This window comes from Ranitomeya imitator, chromosome 3, assembly GCF_032444005.1.
Source record: "Ranitomeya imitator isolate aRanImi1 chromosome 3, aRanImi1.pri, whole genome shotgun sequence".
Taxonomy (NCBI): Eukaryota; Metazoa; Chordata; class Amphibia; order Anura; family Dendrobatidae; genus Ranitomeya; species Ranitomeya imitator.
The window spans coordinates 748,046,788-748,067,066 of record NC_091284.1 but is presented as its reverse complement, the minus strand read 5'-3'; the positions used below and the strand labels follow the sequence as shown (position 1 = coordinate 748,067,066).

Here is a 20,279-nt window from a genome sequence, read left to right as displayed (position 1 = left end):
GCAGAATGAAAGACGTACACAATTTAGCCCATTGAACAGTAGTTCAGTTCTGTATTGGAGGCGTGACTTGTCTTTTTATGGAGACGCAGCACAGGTGCACATAAATAACGCCTTGGTGCTGGGCGCAGCCTCCTGAGCGTTGTTATTTGCTGTACAGGAGTCTGCGCTATTGTGATCCCTTGGCCATGCACTGTGAGCGCTGCCTGTCTTGTCTTCTCACCTCATTTCATGTTGGCCGGTGCGGATAGCAATGGCCATGAATCCCAGACCCGCAGTGTGTTTTCAAAAAATCACAGTGCGTGGCTGGGATTCACGGCCTTGTGCAGTGAATATGTTTGCCGCTAACACATATCCTTACACCTGCTTCAGACTGGGTGGCCTCAGCTGATTCCTTATCGCCTACCACGGCCATGAGGCCGCACAGTCTGAAGAAGGCGGAAGGAGATGAGTTAAGACAGGCGAACATATGCACTGCACATGCCCATCAATCACACCCTCGCAGCCAAAATATATGAGACAACGAGGGGGGTTGTGTCGGGCAGGGCAGACGCACAGGCACAGGCAGCCAACCAATGATGTCAGAAGACGGGCAGCGCTACCAAGGGTGGTGCTGCGTACCATTAGAAAGGGAAAAGCACACTTCACAAGCAATATAGTAGAACATGTACAGAAAAATAACTCCGGCACACAATAGAAGTCAGATGCAATTCATGAAGATTTATTGGAAAATTCCAAACGTTGTAAATGACGTATCAAATAACATTAATGCACCGCACACGTCTTAGAAAAAATGAACAATAATATTCATCACTCCACAGGTAATTTTTCGACGTTTCGGCTTATGAGCCTTTTTCAAGTAAACCTGTACATGTATCTGTAATGATATTAAACAGATAAATACACTTAAATACATATGACCAAAAATAACCAAAACTTTTGGAAAACACCAAAGCCTAGAATACATAGGATATACAATATAGAACAATCCCTGCTTGGAGGCAAAAGACCATACATACGAACTGGGATATACTATATGAATAGGACTGACAGACAAAATAGCCACCAGTCAAACTAGAAAACCATCCGAAACGGAGAGGAAAAAGGAAAAAGGAAAACAAGGGAAGAAAAAGAAAAGAAAAAGTGGAGGGAAAACAAAAAGTACAGATAAGAAAAAACCAAGAAAAATCAAAATATAAACTCACACTAACATCTATACAAGCACATATACCGACACATATAACAACACAAATACACATTCAAACACCAATCTACAAAACACCCAGGCACATGCATACTAGCATATACACACATATACACACACTCATATACATATATACAGAACAACCATACATAAAAAAAGGAAAGTATAGGGACATAAATAAATAAATAAATAGGTCTGAGTAAGAAAGAAAAAGATATAAAGCAAAACCAAAGATGAAGCAATATAGTGTGAAAAACATTAAAGCCAAATGGGGCCCAGGACAACAAAGGGAAACACACGGCATATGAAATAAGACCTATAAAAGAGGAGCCGACTGCTGAGATAAACGGTAACTGCAGGAGACCCAGATAGCTACGTGAAAAACATACACAAAAAGTATGACAGTATGACAAAGAGACATTACCAGTAGTGGTGGTCCGACTAAGCGAGGTCCGTGGTGGAGAGAGCGCAAAGCCGCGCTTATATGTGCCCGCCGACCGCAGTGAATGGAGGAGGAGAAAAGAACTTCCGGGTGCCCAGGAGGTCAGGATACCTAGTGCGCAGGCGCTAGAAGAAAGTGAAGCGCCGAAGGGAGCCGGAGATAGCCGGGTGTAGAGCGTCATCGGCGCATGCGCAGTTAGCGCAAATCGGAGCCAGCCTATAAGAAAGGAAATAAGATGAATATATGACAAACGAATAGAAATAAAGTAAAATAAGTGATCAAAAAGAAAAAAGGAGACCTAAATGAAAAGAAAAACATATACAACAAAATAAGACAATAAAAAATGATAAAAATAATAACAATAATAATAATAACAATAATACTCCCAATTACTGAAGTAAAAATAGAAGGAGATAACAGACCTCCACGTAGGAGGAGGTACCTTCCAGCAATTCCTAAAAAGTCAAACAAAATAACAAATGGCAGAATAATTGTAAATCAATAGACAATGTCATAATCCCTGTTGAGGCCAAGGGGAGAAAGTGTTTGCAGCTTATGAATCCAGTAGGATTCACGGGCCTTAAGTTTTTTAATCCTGTCGCCACCTCTCCTGGCTAAAGGAACACTGTCAATCACCTGATAACGTAGTTGTGCAATAGTATGCCTATGCTCCAAAAAATGGGCAGGAATGGGTAGTAAGCTACGTGAACACCTAATGGTTGATTTGTGCTGAGAAATGCGGTCTCGGATATGCTGGGTAGTCTCCCCAACATATCCGAGACCGCATGGACATTTAATGAGATACACCACATACGTAGAATCACATGTGAAGTGACCCTTAATCTGAAATCTGCGCCCAGTCCGTGGGTGTGTAAAGGAGTCCCCCTTTATGATATTTGAACATTGGCGGCACCCCAAGCAAGGAAAGGTCCCTCTCCGTGGAGTACTCAGAATACGTTGTTGTGGTGTAACTATTGCTGAGCCGACATCTGCTCTTACAAGATAGTTCCTGAGATTGTCAGATCTAGTATTACAAATTAATGGTCGAGAATTAAATTCCGGGATATCGGGATATGAGGTCTGCAGGATATTCCAATGTCTAAATATACTCTGATGTATGGGCCGTTTGAAGGGGTGAAACATATTCACAAAGGCTATCCTGGGAGTCTTATTTCTGTCTCGTGTAGATATATCAATATTTTCTGATACCCCTGAAATAGATGAGGGATAACCCCTCTCCCGGAATTTAAAGTCCATCTCGAGATGTCTACGAGAACGAACTAGTGGGTTCGAAACTATCCTCTTAATCCTTTCATGCTGGGATTTGGGTAGAGCCTTTTTGACATGATGGGGGTGGCTACTCGTATATAAAAGAAGACTATTCTTATCTGTTGGTTTAACATACAAATCCGTCTCGACTAGGCCGCCTGGTTTTATCAATACCAATGTATCCAGAAAGTTGATAGACCCATGATCATATTGAATAGAAAACTCAATATTGGGTGTGCACAAATTTAAATCACTATGAAAGCCAATAAGTGTCTCTACATCTCCCGTCCAAATGAGGAACACGTCATCTATATAACGCTGCCAAAAAAATACATGAGAAATGAACAGAGGATGACAGTAGACATAGGTGTTTTCAAAAAAGTCCATGAATATATTCGCGTAAGGGGGCGCGACATTAGACCCCATCGCGGTCCCCCTCCGCTGCATATAATATTGGTCCTCAAACAGAAAAAAGTTTTTTGTAAGAACCAGTCCGAGTAGGTCGCGACAAAAGGACAATTTGTCAGAGGTGAAGGTCGTATGTTGCTGTAGGTATGTCATGACAGCCTCAATACCTTGTTGGTGCCCAATGCTGGTATACAAACTTGTCACGTCCATGGTGACCAGAACCGATTGTGGGGGAAGGGGGCCCAGGTCCCTCAATAGCTTCAAAAAGTGTGCTGTGTCCTTTAAAAAAGATCTCATGTTTGGCACGGTCGGAGATAGAATTTTATCCAATGTAATAGCCAAAGGGGATAATAGAGAGTTGGTGGATGCGACTATAGGTCTGCCGGGAGGTTTCCATAGGTCTTTATGCACTTTAGGAAGTGTGTAAAAGACTGGTGTTACTGGATGCCTATTGATAAGAAAATCCCCCAACCTAGAGTCAATGGTCCCCAACCCCTGATAGTGTGTGACAACACGTTGGATCTGTTTTGCTATCTCGAAGGTAGGATTGTGAGGTATTGGGGTATAGGTCGTATTATCCCTTAATTGCATCCGTATCTCTTCCATATAATATGACCTGTCTAGCACCACTATCGCTCCCCCTTTATCAGTGGGCTTAATGATTAAGTCTTTATTGTTCTTAATCTCAAGGAGAGATCTATATTCCTCCTGAGATAGATTATTTCTGATCTTCATATGTCCTTTCTCAATGGAATCCAGGATTGATGTCACGTCCTTTTGTACTATCGAAATAAAGGTCTCAACTGGATGGTATGTTCGTGGTGGCTGGAAGGTACTACCTACTCTGAGGCCAAGGGACTTTAAAGAAAAACATGTCGGTGTAACTGGAGGATCGTCTGCTTGATCATGTGAGCGATCAGCGAAGTGAGCTTTTAATCTCAGAGTCCGAAAGAATCGATGTAACTCTTGGTCAACCTGGAAAGAATCAAAGTGGGGAACTGGACAGAATGTGAGGCCTTTTTTCAGGAGTGTCATGTCGGCTGGGGAGAGGATCTGTGATGAAATGTTGTATACAATGTTGGTGGATGTAGAGGTATCCCTACCTGAGATCTCGTAGTCATCCTTTGTCGATCTGCATTGCCTCCTTCCTCTTCCTCTCTTCCTCATGTACAAACACAATATATCGCAAAGCTTGATAAAGGAAAAAAAAAATAAAAAATTAAAAAACAAAAAATGGCTGACCATTCGGTAAATGAGGAATACAATAAAGAAGAAAAAAACCGAACTACAAGGATCAATATAATAGAAAAAACCACAAAAAGATGTATGAAGTAGTTCAAAAAAAGTATATTTATTAGTAACACATAGGGACAGAAAAAGAAAAAAAGGATGGCAAAGTGGCGCTAGCCACACACAATGTGTATCAGCCTACACAAACACCGCATACGTTATATAAACATATATAATACTCAAATGTACATAGCACAATGGCATATACCAAATGTTATATATAAAAATAACCCATAAAATGTACTAGAGGGGCAAATACATGTATAGAGAAGTATAACAGGAAACCAAAAAAAACCGCAATGATCAGTGCACATATGTCTTAATAGAATCTATAGTTGAATGTAAGACCGAATCAATTGCTTAGTAAAGGACATAGCCATATCGTGACCTGCAGCTGCATAGGAAATCAGTCACAGAATATGACTATAGGTGCCATGGTTTACCTGAATGTAGCGGTGAGTGTAAGCAGAACGCGCCCTGACGCGCGTTTCGGATCGAGAATCCTTCGTCAGGGGAACAGCTGGCAGTGCGGAACCCCACTAACACATTGGCTGGTGTTTTTCTCTGTGCAGCTAGCAGTTCCGGGCAAAAACTGGCGGTGTTAGAGCCCAGGGTCAGCAGGAGGAGGAGAGGAGCAGAGTGTAGGCCGAAGCCTGCACTGGTGGCAGCTTTTGTTCTGTTGTGCCAGCGTGGCTTGTGCTGGACACGTTGCCGACTACACAGCAGGGGAACAGCTGGCGGTGCTGAACCCCACTGACACATCAGCTAGTGTTTTTTCTGTGTAGACAACACTTCCAGGTGGCATCTGACAGTGTTGAAACCCAGGGAATCAAAGAGGAGCAGAGTGTAGGCCGAAGCCTGCAGTGGAGCAAGTTGAAAGGGAACCTTTAACCCCCCTTCCCCAGGCATTTGTTGCTGAAAGAGCCATCTTGTACAGCAGTAATACTGCACATGGAAAATGGTGGCTCCTAAAATTATGCTCCTTGCAAACGCTGAAGTACACACTCATATAATGTGTCCCCTCACACCGTCAATCCGTCCCGGAAGTGGGACTTTCCTTTGTAATGTGACACAGCACAGCCGTCATTCCAACCCCCTTGGTGCCGTGCGCCACCTCCTCAACGTTGTTTGGTTCTGTCACAGAGCCCGCGCTGTAATGTTATCCCTTGGCCATGCACAGTTAGCGGTGCCCGTCTTCTGACATCATTTAGGTGTCAGGCTGGCAGTGCCTGTGCGTCCAAGCTGCCCGAGATCCAGCCTCGCAGTGTCATCTAATGTAATCCCACTGCGGGCCAGGGATCCATGGGCATGCGCAGTGCATATCATCGCCTCTCACTCACCTCCTTCCTGCTTCTTCAGACTGTGCGGCGTCACGGCCGTGGCATGCTATTAGGGATCAGCTGACGCCGCCTAGTCTGAAGAAGCGTGAAGAAGGGGAGTGAGAGGCTAGTATATGCACTGCGCATGGCCATGGATACCAGGCCCACTGTGGGATCACATTAGACGACACTGCGAGGTGGGATTTCGGGCAGCGTGGACGCACAGGCGCAGCCAGGACGACAACAAATTATGTCAGAGGACGGGCAGCGCAAACTGTGCATGGCCAAGGGATAACATAACAGCGCAGAGTCCATGACGGAATCAAACAACGCTAAGGAGGCAGCGCACGGTGCCAAGGGGGTAGCAATGACGGCTGTGCTGCGTCACATTACAAAGGAAAGTCCCACCTCCGGGACGGTTGGACGGTGTGAGGGGACACATTACATGAGTGTGCAGTTCAGCGTTTGCAAGGAGCATAATTTCAAGAGCAACCTTTTCCTTGTGCAGTATTAGTGCTGCACAAGGTGGCTCTTTCAGTAACAAACGCCTGGGGGGGGGAGACAGGTCCCCTTACATTTTAGTTGTGCCAGCGTGGCGGTCGCATGACACGTTGCCGGATACACAGCTGGGGATCAGCTGACGTTACTGAACCACAATAACAGAGGAGCGACTGTTGACTGTGCAGACAGCACTTCCAGGCACCAACTGGCGGTGTTAGAGCCCAGGGACAGCAGGAGGAGCAGAGGAATAGAGTGTAGGCCGAAGCCTGATTGGAGCAAGTTGAAAGGGAACCTTTAACCCCCCCCCCCCCCAAGACGTTTGTAGATGAAAGAGCCATCTTGTGCAGCACTAAAGATGAAAAAGGAAAAGGTTGCTCTTTTAATTATGCTCCTTGCAAACACAGAAGTAAACACTAAAAATGTGTCCCCTTATACCGTAAAACCGTCCCGGAGGTGGGAATTTCCTTCGTAATGGGACGCAGCACAGCTGTCATTCCTATCCCTTTGGTGCCGTGCGCTGCCTCCTCAGCGTTGTTTTAAGCTGTCACGGAGCCTGCGCTGTTCTGTTATCCCTTGGCCATGCCCAATTAGCGCTGCCTGTCTTCTGACATAATTTGGTGTCAGGCTGTCAGTGCCTGTGCGTCCACGCTGCTCCAGATCTCACCTCGCAGTGTCGTCTATTGTAATCCCACTGCGGGCCTTGGATCCATGGACATGCACAGTGCATATCCTCGACTCTCACTCCCCTCCTTCCCTCTTCTTCAGACTGTGCGGCGTCACGGCCGTGGCATGCTATTAGGGATCAGCTGACGGCGCACAGTCTAAAGAAGGCGGAGGGAGATGGGCGAGAGCCCGAGGTGAAGATATGCACTGCGCATGCCCATGGATCCCAGGCTCGCAGTGTGATTCAATCAGAAGACACTGCGAGGCGGGTTCTCGGGCAGCGCGGGCGCACAGGCGCAGCCATCCTGACACCAAATTATGTCAGAAGACAGGCAGCGCAAACTGGCCATGGCCAAGGGATAACAGAACAGCGCAGGCTCCGTGACAGCTTAAAACAACGCTGAGGAGGCAGCGCATGGCACCAAGGGGGTAGGAATGACGGCTGTGCTGCGTCACATTATGAAGGAAAGTCCCAGCTCCGGGACGGTATAACGGTATCAGTGAACACATTTTATAAGTGTTAAGTTCTGCGTGTGCAAGGAGCTAAAATAAAAGAGCTACCTTTTCCTTGTGCAACATTACTGCTGCACAAGATGGCTCTTTCAGTAACAAACGCCGAGGGGGGGGGGTGGGACAGGTTCCCTTACATTTAGGTTGTTGTGCCAGCGTGGCGGTCGCAGGACACATTGCCGGCTACACAGCTGGGGATCAGCTGACATTACTGAAACCCAATAACACTGGGTCGTATGTTTAGACTGTGCAGCCTGCACTTCTGAGCCGCAACTGGCGGTGTTGGAGCCCAGGAATAGCAGTTCAGGTGGTAGAAAGATGAACACATCAGGAGACCTGGATGACACCAAATTACTTAATCAGGCAGAGGAGTGGCAAATTCCTGTGAGATCCAGGCCTGGTTCATTTTCAGGAAAGTAAGCCGGTCAACGTTATCGGAGGATAGTCGCATGCGACGGTCTGTTAGTACACCACCTGCGGCACTAAAGACACGTTCCGATAAGACACTAGCCGCAGGGCAAGCCAGCACCTCCAATGCATACTGGCTTAGCTCTGGCCATGTATCCAGCTTAGAGACCCAAAACTTGAACGGGGAAGAGCCGTCTGGGAGTACAATAAGAGGGCAAGCCATGTAGTATGTCACCATCTGACGGAACCGTTGCCTCCTGCTGACTGGAGCCGCCGGTGATGGTGTAGACATTTGGGGCGGGCACACAAAAGTTTTCCACAGTTGTGCCATACTTGGCTTGCCTTGGGCAGAGGCACTGCTTCTGCTCCCTCTTTGTGCAGAGCCTCCTCCTCCACTGCCTCGACGCACTGAGCTGCTTTGTAAAGCACTAGCAGCACTCCTCTCAGTTGGACTGGAGAAGATGATGGAATTCACCAGTGTGTCGTGGTACTCCCGCATTTTACGCTCCCGTGTCAACGCCGGGATGAGGTTTTGGACATTGTCACGGTAGCAAGGATCGAGGAGGGCGTACACCCAATAATCAGGCACGTTGAGAATGTGGTCGATGCGGCGGTCGTCTCTCAGGCACTGCAACATGAACTCAACCATGTGCTGCAGACTGCCAACTGGCCCAGAAACGCTGTCCCCTGCTTGAAACATGATCTCTGCCCGCTCTTCATCACCCCACCTTCGCTGTACACACTGACCACTGGACAATGGTGGAACTCCCTCCTCTGGACGTAGCTCTTCCTCGTCCATTGACTCCTCCTCATCCTCCTCACAAAGGGTCCCCTGCCGACCCCTTTGTGAGGAACCACGTGGCGCTGACTGTCCAGAACCTGATGGAAAAGGTGACTCCTCATCCTCCACCTCTTCCACATCATCCCTTATCCCTTGCAGGGTTTCTTGAAGCAAGCAGATAAGGGGGACAGTCATGCTGACTAGTGCATCATCTGCACTTGCCATCCGCGTGGAATAATCAAAAGGACGCAAAACCTGGCAGACGTCCTTCATAGTGGCCCACTCTGTGGTTGTGAAGTCTGAGCGGCGCTGACTGCGACTTTTTTGCGCCTGATGCAGCTGGTACTCCATTACTGCTTGCTGCTGCTCACACAACCGCTCCAACATATGTAACGTGGAATTCCACCTGGTAGGTAGGTCACATATGATGCGATGTTCAGGAAGGCGAAACCGACGCTGCAGAGCAGCAATGCGGGATCTTGCCAAGCTGGAACGCCGCAAGTGAGCACACTCTAGGCGGGCCTTGTGCAGAAGTGCATCAAGATCCGGATAGTCCCTCAGAAAACTCTGCACAACGAAATTGAGCACATGTGCCAGACATGGGATGTGAGTGAGGTTGCCAAGGCCTAAAGCTGCCACCAGATTTCGGCCATTGTCACACACTACCATGCCTGGCTGGAGATTCGCTGGCACAAACCACACATCGCTCTCCTGCTTTAGGGCATTCCAGAGCTCCTGTGCTGTGTGGCTTCGATTCCCCAAAGAAACTAATTTCAAGACGGCCTGCTGACGTTTGGCCACGGCTGTGCTCATGTCAGTCGTAACAGGTAAACGTTCACGGGTCTATGTGGAGGTGGACTGTGACGGATCCTGCAGCGAGAAATCTAAGGAACTGGTGTAAGAGGAGGAGTCAATGCGTTCAGACTGGATTCCTGCAATCCTTGGAGTGGGCAGGACACGTCCTGCGCCACTCGCACGGTCTGTACCCGGCTCAACAACTTTAACCCAATGGGCAGTGACGGAAAGGTATCGCCCCTGTCCATGTTGACTGGTCCACGCATCGGTGGTGAGGTGGACCTTGCTACTGACGGCGTTCAGTAGCGCATGTTTGATTTGTCCCTCCACATGCTTGTGCAGGGCAGGGACAGCTTGCCTGCTGAAGTAAAAGTGGCTTGGCACCTGGTACTGTGGGACTGCCAATGCCATCAAGTCACGGAAGCTATCAGTCTCCACCAGCCTGAATGAGAGCATTTCCAGGGACAGAAGTTTGGCAGAGCCTGTGCTCGGGGGTGGTTTGCCGAGAATGCCCGCCTTTTCTCCCATGCCTGTACTACCGATGGCTGTAGACTAGGCTGGAAGTGTGAGGATGACTGGGAACGTGGTGCTGTGGGTGGAATTACACTAGGTCTCTGGACAACAGTGCCAGAGGTTCTTCCATGGCGATCCAAGGAGGAAGCCGAACCAGCTGTGCGTGAGCTGGAGGAAGAAGCAACACGAGCTGAAGAGGTGGTAGCTGCCGCTGTTGGTTGGCCTAGGTCTTCAGTGTGTTTTTGGAACTCCACTGCGTGCCTGGTCCGCACATGTTTCCACATATTTGTGGTATTGAGGTTGCTGACACTTTTACCTCTTTTTACTTTCTGATGACACAGCTTGCATTTGACAAAACAAATGTCATCTGCAACTGTGTCAAAAAAGGACCAGGCACTGCAAGTCTTGGGAGCGCCCTTTTTGGCTTTTGAAAGAGACAGGCTCCTAACTGGTGCCAAAGTGGAGGCTACAGGCTCCGCAGTCTTCCCCCTCCCTCTCCCTCTTTGGCCCGTTAGGGGAATCTCTTCCTCTGAGCTGCTCCCACCACCTTCCTGTTCCTCACGCCACGATGGGTCAAGGACCTCATCATCTCCACTACCCTCTGCCACCAACTGCTCCTCCTGGGTAGTCTCGGCAGCACAGTACGCACCAGAAAGCGGCACCTGAGTTTCATCATCAGATGCGTACTGCGCTGTGGTCACCGCAGGCACTGACCCACCCGCCTCTTCAGAGTCAGAGAGACAAAGCTGTTGGGCATCACTGCACACTGCCTCTTCTTCCATTTCTCCAATACTGCTTGGCTGGCCCCCTGTTTCCAAGCCAAGAGATTCAGAGAACAGAAGTAGAGACGGCTCCTGTCTTGGGCTCTCTGACTGCCTGGCCAATTTGGCAGGTGGTGAAGAGACAGATGGCTGCTCTCCAGTGGTCTGTGCCTGAGAGGATGTGGCACTAATTGAAGTCGATGCGTTAGCTGCCATCCATCTGACAACGGCTTCAATTTGATCTTCACGCAGCAGCGGTGCACGGCGCTCTCCGACAAAGCTGCGCATGAAGGACTGTTCCCTGCTGAAACTGGGTGATGGTGAGTCACCGGTGCCCGCAGCAGGCACAGAATCACCACGTCCTCTCCCTGCTCCTCTCCCTGCTCCACGCCCACACCCATGACCCTTACTCCCTGCCCTCTTCATCTTGGTTGACAGATAAAGATAAGCAGAAAAGTACTAAGGCCTTAGTGTGCTTATTCCTGAAATGCTCCTAACAGGTGTAAGAAACACTAATGTTGTAAAGTGTGGACTAGACTTTATTATTGATAAAATGTGGCCTACACAAGTGTTAAGTGGTGTTTGGTGAACTTTACTCTTTTTTTTTTGGGGCAGATCGGGCTACAGAGCGAGTTTAACTCACACGGAGACCGTGCAGACAGCCGTAAACGGCGCTGCAAGGCCCAAAAACCCTCCTCTAGGTTATCCTATCTAGTGTTTTTCCATTATTTTGCTGGAGACGGGTGGAAAGACACTAATAGGAAATTGTTTACAAAATTTTCAACAGGCTGCACTAGTTGAAAAAAAAGGACAAGTTATTTAACGGTATGAGGCAGTGACAAACCCTGAGCTGAATACAACGGGCTGTGGCTGCACACAGACTACAGGGCGAGCTGCGCTCACACGGAGACCGTGCAGACAGCCGTAAACGGCGCTGCAAGGCCCAAAAACCCTCCTCTAGGTTATCCTATCTAGTGTTTTTCCACTATTTTGCTGGAGACGGGTGGAAAGACACTAATAGGAAATTTTTAAAAAAATTTTCAACAGGCTGCACTATTTGAAAAAAGGACAAGTTATTTTACAGTATGAGGCAGTGACAAAACCCTGAGCTGAATACAACCGGCTGTGGCTGCACACAGACTACAGGGCGAGCTGCGCTCACACGGAGACCGTGCAGACAGCCGTAAACGGCGCTGCAAGGCCCAAAAAAAAACCTCTAGGTTATCCTATGTAGTGTTTTTCCACTATTTGGCTGGAGACGGGTGGAAAGACACTAATAGGAAATTTTAGAAAAAATGTGCAGCAGGCTGCACTATGAGCAAAAAAGGACAATGGATAGAACTGTGTGAGGCAGTGTGAACCCCCCCTGAGCTGAATACAACCTGGTATATGGCTGCACACAGACTACAGAGTGAGCTGCACACACACACACACACTGAGACCTTGCAGAACGCTGTTAAAACAGCGCTGCAAGGCAAGAGCAAGGTGAACTGAACAGTGAACACAGCGTTTGCTAAATTAGCCTTGGAAAAGCAAAATAAAGCAATTAGCTATCTCAACTGGCCCTCAGTTAGAACACAGCATCCTGTCCCTAACTGAAATCACAGCAGAGTGAGCGCAAAATGGCGGCAGCGTTTTTTATAGTGCAGAGTGACATCATTTCAGCAGCCAATCACAGCCTTGCCAGTACTTACTTGCCCACCATGCTAAACAGGATGTGCCCACACTTCCATTCATTCCTCATTGGCTGCTGCGTTCAGTTTGAATTCTGGGAACTTCCGATTCCGGTATCCGATACACGGGAACTTGCGGTATCAGAATGCTCAACACTACTTACAATCCATTTTTCCAGACCCCCCACTACTGTGTTTTAAGCAGCCCCCAAATCTAAGAAGTATCATTGTCAAGAGCTCCCTGTCCTCTCCAACAGCTGCAGGTACCTTTTCTTGCAATCAGAAAAAATGTAAAACCTGTCCATTTATAATGACCACGGACAAGATAGAGATCCCCAATTCACATCAGGACTACAAGATCCCAGGTACTTTCAGCTGCGTCACTTCTAATGTGGTGTACCTAATTACAGTTATATGAAAAAGTTTGGGCACCACTATTAATCTTAAGCTTAATGTTTTATAAAATTGTTTTTTTTGCAACAGCTATTTCAGTTTCATATATCTAATAACTGTTGGACACAGTAATGTTTCTGCCTTGAAATGAGGTGTATTGTACTAACAGAAAATGTGCAATCTGCATTCAAACAAAATTTGACAGGTGCATAAGTATGGGCACCCTTATCATTTTCTTGTTTTAAATACTCCTACCTACTTTTTACTGACTTACTAAAGCACTTTTTTGGTTTTCTAACCTCATTGAGCTTTGAACTTCATAGCCAGGTGTATGCAATCATGAGAAAAGCTACTTAAAGTGGCCACTTGCAAGTTGTTCTCCTGTTTGAATCTCCTCTGAAGAGTGGCATCATGGGCTCCTCAAAACAACTGTCTAATGATCTGAAAACAAAGATTATTCAACATAGTTGTTCAGGGGAAGGATACAAAAAGCTGTCTCAGAGATTTAACCTGTCAATTTCCACTGTGAGGAACATAGTAAGGAAATGGAAGAACACAGGTTCAGTTCTTGTTAAGGCCAGAAGTGGCAGGCCAAGAAAAACATCAGAAAGGCAGAGAAGAAGAATGGTGAGATCAGTCAAGGACAATCCTCAGACCACCTCCAGAGAGCTGCAGCATCAACTTGCTGCAGGTGGTGTCGCTGTGCATCGGTCAGCTATACAACGCACTTTGCACAAGGAGAAGCTGTATAGGAGAGTGATGCGAAAGAAGCCGTTTCTGCAAGCACGCCACAAACAGAGTCGGCTGAGGTATGCAAAAGCATATTTGGAGAAGCCAATTTCTTTTTGGAAGAAGGTGCTGTGGACTGATGAAACCAAGATTGAGTTGTTTGGTCATACAAAAAGGCGTTATGCATGGCGGCCAAAAAACACAGCATTCCAAGAAAAACACTTGCTACCCACAGTAAAATTTGGTGGAGGTTCCATCATGCTTTGGGGCTGTGTGGCCAATGACGGCACCGGGAATCTTGTTAAAGTTGAGGGACGCATGGATTCCTCTCAATATCAGCAGATTCTTGACAATAATGTTCATGAATCAGTGACAAAGTTGAAGTTACGCAGGGGATGGATCTTTCAGCAAGACAATGATCCAAAACACCGCTCCAAATCTACTCAGACATTCATGCAGAGGAACAATTACACTGTTCTGGAATGGCCATCCCAGTCCCCAGACCTGAATATCATTGAACATCTGTGGGATCATTTGAAGAGGGCTGTCCATGCTCGGCGACCATCAAACGTAACTGAACTGGAATTGTTTTGTAAAGAGGAATGGTCAAAAATACCTTCATCCAGGATCCAGGAACTCATTAAAAGCTACAGGACGCGACTAGAGGCTGTTATTTTTGCAAAAGGAGGATCTACTAAATATTAATGTCACTTTTCTGGTGGGGTGCCCATACTTATGCACCTGTCAAATTTTGTTTGAATGCAGATTGCACATTTTCTGTTAGTACAATAAACCTCATTTCAAGGCAGAAACAATACTTTGTCCAACAGTTATTAGATATATGAAACTGAAATAGCTGTTGCAAAAAAACAATTTTTATAAAACATTAAGCTTAAGATTAATAGTGGTGCCCAAACTTTTTCATATAACTGTATTTGTACTAAATGTCCAACTGGGGGTCTGTATGTGGGGGAGACAGGGCAGAAACTGAGAACAAGGATGAGCTCTCATCGCCATACAATAAGAGAAAAAAGAATGGATCTACCTGTGGCAATACATTTTTGTCTCCCAAATCATAACAATATGGACATGAAATTGCTTGTGCTAAAAGGTAGCTTCAAATCTCAGAGAGACAGAAAAGTCTGGGAATATGAACTGATGACGACCTTTGACACTCTCACTGCAGGAATGAATGTGTCGCATGGATTTATGTCTTTTTACATCAACTAAGGAACTTGCCCCTCAGACTATGAGGGGTCATCACAACAGAGACCCTAATCAGAGGACAATAAAACATTCCTTTTCTAAGAGCTGGCCCAATATTTATGGACATAACTGTTTATCACTCATGATAATTCTGCTTCATGTCGCCTGTCTTATCCATGGTTTTCCCCCTTTTTTTCTCTATGTTGTGCTTAAATATGTGATTCTTCAGAATTTATTTTAGTCTTTGCCTGATGAAGAGACCTGTGTAGTCTTGAAAGCTTGCAATTTGTTACCATCTTTTCAGTTAGCCATTAAAAGGTATCAACCACTGAGGACTCTCAATTCTAAATATTTTAGTATTTTGTAGTAATGCTGGGGCCATGTCACGAGACGATGTATAATTGGGTGTCATCAGCATAGAGATGGTACTGAAAAGTGAATCTACTTATTGTCTGTCCAATAGGGGCAGTGTACAAAGAGAAAAGGAGGGGGCCTAGGATGTAACCTTGAGGAACCCTGACAGTAAGGGGAAAATGAGAGGAAGAGGAGCCAGCAAAAAATACAGTAAAGGAGCGGTCAGAGAGGTAGGAGGAGAAGCAGGAGAGAATAGTAACCTTGAGGCCAATGGTGCAGAGCATAGTGAGGAGGAGCAGATGGTCCTCAGTGTCAAATGCTGCAAAGAGAATCAGCAGGGAGCAGTGACCATTATATTTAGCTGTTAATAGATCACTAGAGACTTTACTAAGGGCAGTTTTAGTAGTGTGTAAAGAGCGGAAATCAGATTGTAAAGGGTCAAGAAGAGAGTGATCTGAGAGACAGCAGATTAGACGGGGTGGACCAAGCGTTCCAGGAGTTTAGAGACGAAGGGAAGATTGGACACAGGTCTATAGTAAGCAGCGCAGTTCTGGTTGACAAATTTTTTTTAAAGTAATGGATGTTTGCTGGCGTGTTTACATGAGGAGGGAAAAACACCAGATGAGATGGAGAGATTAAATATTTCAGCTAGGTGAGTGGTGACAGCCAGAAAAAGAGACTGAAGGAGATGTGAGTGAATAGGGTGACTGGTGCAGGTAGTAAGGTGAGAAGATGCAAGGTGCCTGGTCACTTCTTGTGTGACTGGTTCACAGACAGAAAATAAGCTAGTTGCAGTGCAGGAGGATGGTGATTGCAGGGGGTTGGGAGAAAATTTCCTTGATGATATGGTCAATTTTTTCTTTTAGATATTTGGCCAGATCATTAGCGCTGAGGTGGAAGCTTATTGAAGGAACTTAAGATCAGAGTTCATAGAAGGAGCCCATGGAATCTTAAGGATTTTAAGAATATTTATGTGGAAGAATGGACCAAAATCACACCTGAGCAATGCATGCAACTAGTTTCTCCATACAGGAGGCGTCTTGAAGCTGTCATCACCAACAAAGTCTTGTGTGAACTATTAAATAAATTTCAGTAAGCATGTTTAATACTGTTTACCTGTGTCATGGCTCACTATCCCACATAACTTAATTTATGGACATTTATGGGTTGATTTCTTTGCCTACGTGGATTGGATGGCTTCTTACCAACATCTGGTGAGAATTTCATGTCAATATCACCTTTAGAAATATGTTTACTTAGAAAATTGGTGACATGTTCAATACTTATTTCACCTGCTGTACATGTAAATGTTTTCAAAGTATTCTAATTGCATAGAGGAATATTTCAGTTTCAGCAAATATCATGCATTTATTAAAATTAAGTTACATTGGGATTCCCAAGTTTGGAAGTTATCCCATATCCTTAGGATCAATAATTAATTTGCCTATTGCTGAGGGTCTGATCGCTGGGACCCCCACCAATTCCAAGAATTGGGGCTTTGATGAGCACCATGTGAATGGAGTAGAGATTGCTGGTCCATTCATTCTTAATGATATCGCTAGAGTTAGCTGAGCATTGTGCTCTGCTGGTCTTCAGCACTCCCATTACAATGAATGCAGTAGCAATGTGCATGATGAACCTCTGCTCCTTTTACACGGGACTCTTGTGAGCCCCGGTTTTTAGAATAATTGTGAATCCCATCTTTCAGATCCCCAGTGATTGGGAAGTTATCCATTATCCTAGAGATAAGAAAAAACTTCCAAACTTTAGAAAACTCCTTTAAGCATGGTGTTGATATATTTAGTGTAAGGCCGGGTCACACTCAGCGTAGGGAAATACGGTCCGCTTTTTACAGGTGAAATACGCAGAAATTATCCCAAAACAGTGATCCTTATGTCATCCGTAGGCAAGGTGTGGCTGCGTATTTTGTGCATGTAAACCTCCGTATGTAATCCATATGGCATCCGTACAGTGAGATTTTCTCGCAGGCTTGCAAAATGGACATAGAAAGGATCCATGGGCTCAAATATTCTTGAAAACATATACCGTCTACATATATATATATATATAGTACAGACCAAAAGTTTGGACACACCTTCTCATTTAAAGATTTTTCTGTATTTTCATGACTATGAAAATTGTACATTCACACTGAAGGCATCAAAACTATGAATTAACACATGTGGAATTATGTACTTAACAAAAACGTGTGAAAGAACTGAAAGAATGTCTTATATTCTCGGTTCCTCAAAGTAGCCACCTTTTCCTTTCATGACTGCTTTGCACACTCTTGGCATTCTCTTGATGAGCTTCAAGAGGTAGTCACCAGAGATGGTCTTCCAACAATCTTGAAGGAGTTCCCAGAGATGCTTAGCACTTGTTGGCCCTTTTGCCTTCACTCTGCAGTCCAGCTCACTCCAAACCATCTCGAATGGGTTTAGGTCTGGTGACTGTGGAGGACAGGTCATCTGGTGTAGCACCCCATCACTCTCCTTCTTGGTCAAATAGCCCTTACACAGCCTGGAGGTGTGTTTGGGGTCATTGTCCTGTTGAAAAATAAATGTTGGTCCAACTAAACGCAAACCGGATGGAATAGCATGCCGCTGCAAGATGCTGTGGTAGCCATGCTGGTTCAGTATGCCTTCAATTTTGAATAAATCCCCAACAGTGTCACCAGCAAAGCACCCGCACACCATCAGACCTCCTTCTCCATGCTTCACGGTGGGAACCAGGCATGTAGAGTCCATCCGTTCACCTTTTCTGCGTCGCACAAAGACACGGTAGTTGGAACAAAAAATCTCAAATTTGGACTCATCAGACCAAAGCATAGATTTCCACTGGTCTAATGTCCATTCCTTGTGTTCTTTAGCCCAAACAAGTATCTTCTGCTTGTTGCCTGTCCTTATTAATGGTTTCATAGCAGCTATTTTACCATGAAGGCCTGCTGCACAAAGTCTCCTCCTAACATTTGTTGTAGAGATGTGTCTGCTGCTAGAACTCTGTGTGGCATGTTGTGAATTCTGCTCTTGGGCTCCCTCCGGTGGTTGTGAGTGGTAGTGCTGCTGTCTTTGGATCGCAGCATTTATCAGGTGTATCCACTTTTTGCAATTTAGGCTGGGCTATTTAGTCCTGCTTTATCCTTTAGTCAGTGCCAGTTGTCCATTGTTTTTGGAGGATTCACATCCATACCTGGTCTCTCCTGTTTTGCTGTTCATTTCAACAAAGATAAGTTCTGGCTTTGTTTTTGCTGTCCACCTGCTGTGGACCTTATAGTTCTGTGCATTTTCATGTTTTGTCTTGTCCAGCTTTGTCTGTGAAGGATTTTTTGCAGCCAAGTTGTGTCTCTGGAGATGCAGATATACCCTCCATGTCTTTAGTCAGATGTGGTGATTTGTATTTTCTGTGGTGGATATTTTCTAGTGTTTTAATACTGACCGCATAGTACTCTGTCCTATTCTTTCTTTTTAGCTAGAATGACCTCCTATGCTAAATCCTGATTTCAAGTCTGCGTATGTTATTTCCCTCTCCTCTCACAGTCAATATTTGTGGGGGGCTGTCTATCCTTTGGGGATTTTCTCTGAGGCAAGATAGTTTTCCCGTTTCTGTCTTTAGGGGAAGTTAGTTCTTAGGCTGTGTCGAGGGGTCTAGGGAGTGTTAGGTACTCCCCACGGCTACTTCTAGTTGCGGTGCTAAGTTCAGGGTTTGCGGTGCTAAGTTCAGGGTTTGCGGTCAGTACAGGTTCCACCTTCTCCAGAGTACGTCTCATGCTGCTCCTAGGCCACCAGATCATAACAGTGGCATTGACTTGGTCTCTAATCTGAGCTGCTGTTAACCTGCGATTTCTGAGGCTGGTGACTCGGATAAACTTATCCTCAGAAGCAGAGGTGACTCTTGGTCTTCCTTTCCTGGGGCAGTCCTCATGTGAGCCAGTTTCTTTGTAGTGCTTGATGGTTTTTGCCACTGCACTTGGGGACACTTTCAAAGTTTTCCCAATTTTTCGGACTGACTGACCTTCATTTCTTAACCCCTTTCTGACCTCGGACGGGATAGTACGTCCGAGGTCAGATCCCCTGCTTTGATGCGGGCTCCGGTGGTGAGCCCGCATCAAAGCCGGGACATGTCAGCTTTTAAACAGCTGACATGTGCCCGTAATAGGCGCGAGCAGAGTCGCGATCTGCCCGCGCCTATTAACTAGTTAAATGCCGCTGTCAAACGCCGGCAGCTGTGAGCGCCACCCTGTGGTCGGCGCTCACAGCACACCGAATTTTCAGCTGCACAGCAGCGAACAGCAGATCGCTGCTATGTAGCAGAGGCGATCGTGCTGTGCGTGCTTCTAGCCTCCCATGGAGGCTATTGAAGCATGGCAAAAGTTAAAAAAAAAGTTTAAAAAAATGTGAAAAAAATAAAAAAAATATAAAAGTTTAAATCACCCCCCTTTCGCCCCAATCAAAATAAATCAATAAAAAAATATCAAATCTACGCCTATTTGGTATCGCCGCGCTCAGAATCGCCCGATCTATCAACTAAAAAAAGCATTAACCTGATCGCTAAACAGCGTATCGAGAAAAAAATTAGAAACGCCAGAATTACGTTTTTTTGGTCGCCGCGACATTGCATTAAAGTGCAATAACGGGCGATCAAAAGAATGTATCTGCACCAAAATGCTATCATTAAAAACATCATCTCGGCACGCAAAAAATAAGCTCTCAACCAACCCCAGATCATGAAAAATGGAGACGCTACGGGTATCGGAAAATGGCGCAATTTTTTTTTTTTTAGCAAAGTTTGGAATTTTTTTTCACCACTAAGGGAAAAAATTACCTAGTCATGTTAGGTGTCTATGAACTCGTACTGACCTGGAGAATCATAATGGTAGGTCAGTTTTAGCATTTAGTGAACCTAACAAAAAAGCCAAACAAAAAACCAGTGTGGGATTGCACTTTTTTTGCAATTTCACCGCACTTGGAATTTTTTTCCCATTTTCTAGTACATGACATGCTAAAACCAATGATGCCGTTCAAAAGTACAACTCGTCCTGCAAAAAATAAGCCCTCACATGGCCA

General features: G+C 45.7%; 1 long non-coding RNA gene across 1 annotated transcript; it reads right to left on the bottom strand.

Moving 5' to 3' along the window:
* Positions 1–673: 673 nt before the first annotated feature.
* Positions 674–4,516, bottom strand: LOC138672340 (uncharacterized). Its single transcript, XR_011319720.1, has 3 exons — positions 4,424–4,516; positions 1,626–1,859; positions 674–874 (listed from the first exon to the last, which is right to left on the bottom strand). It is a non-coding gene; the product is annotated as an uncharacterized lncRNA (long non-coding RNA).
* Positions 4,517–20,279: the final 15,763 nt, after the last annotated feature.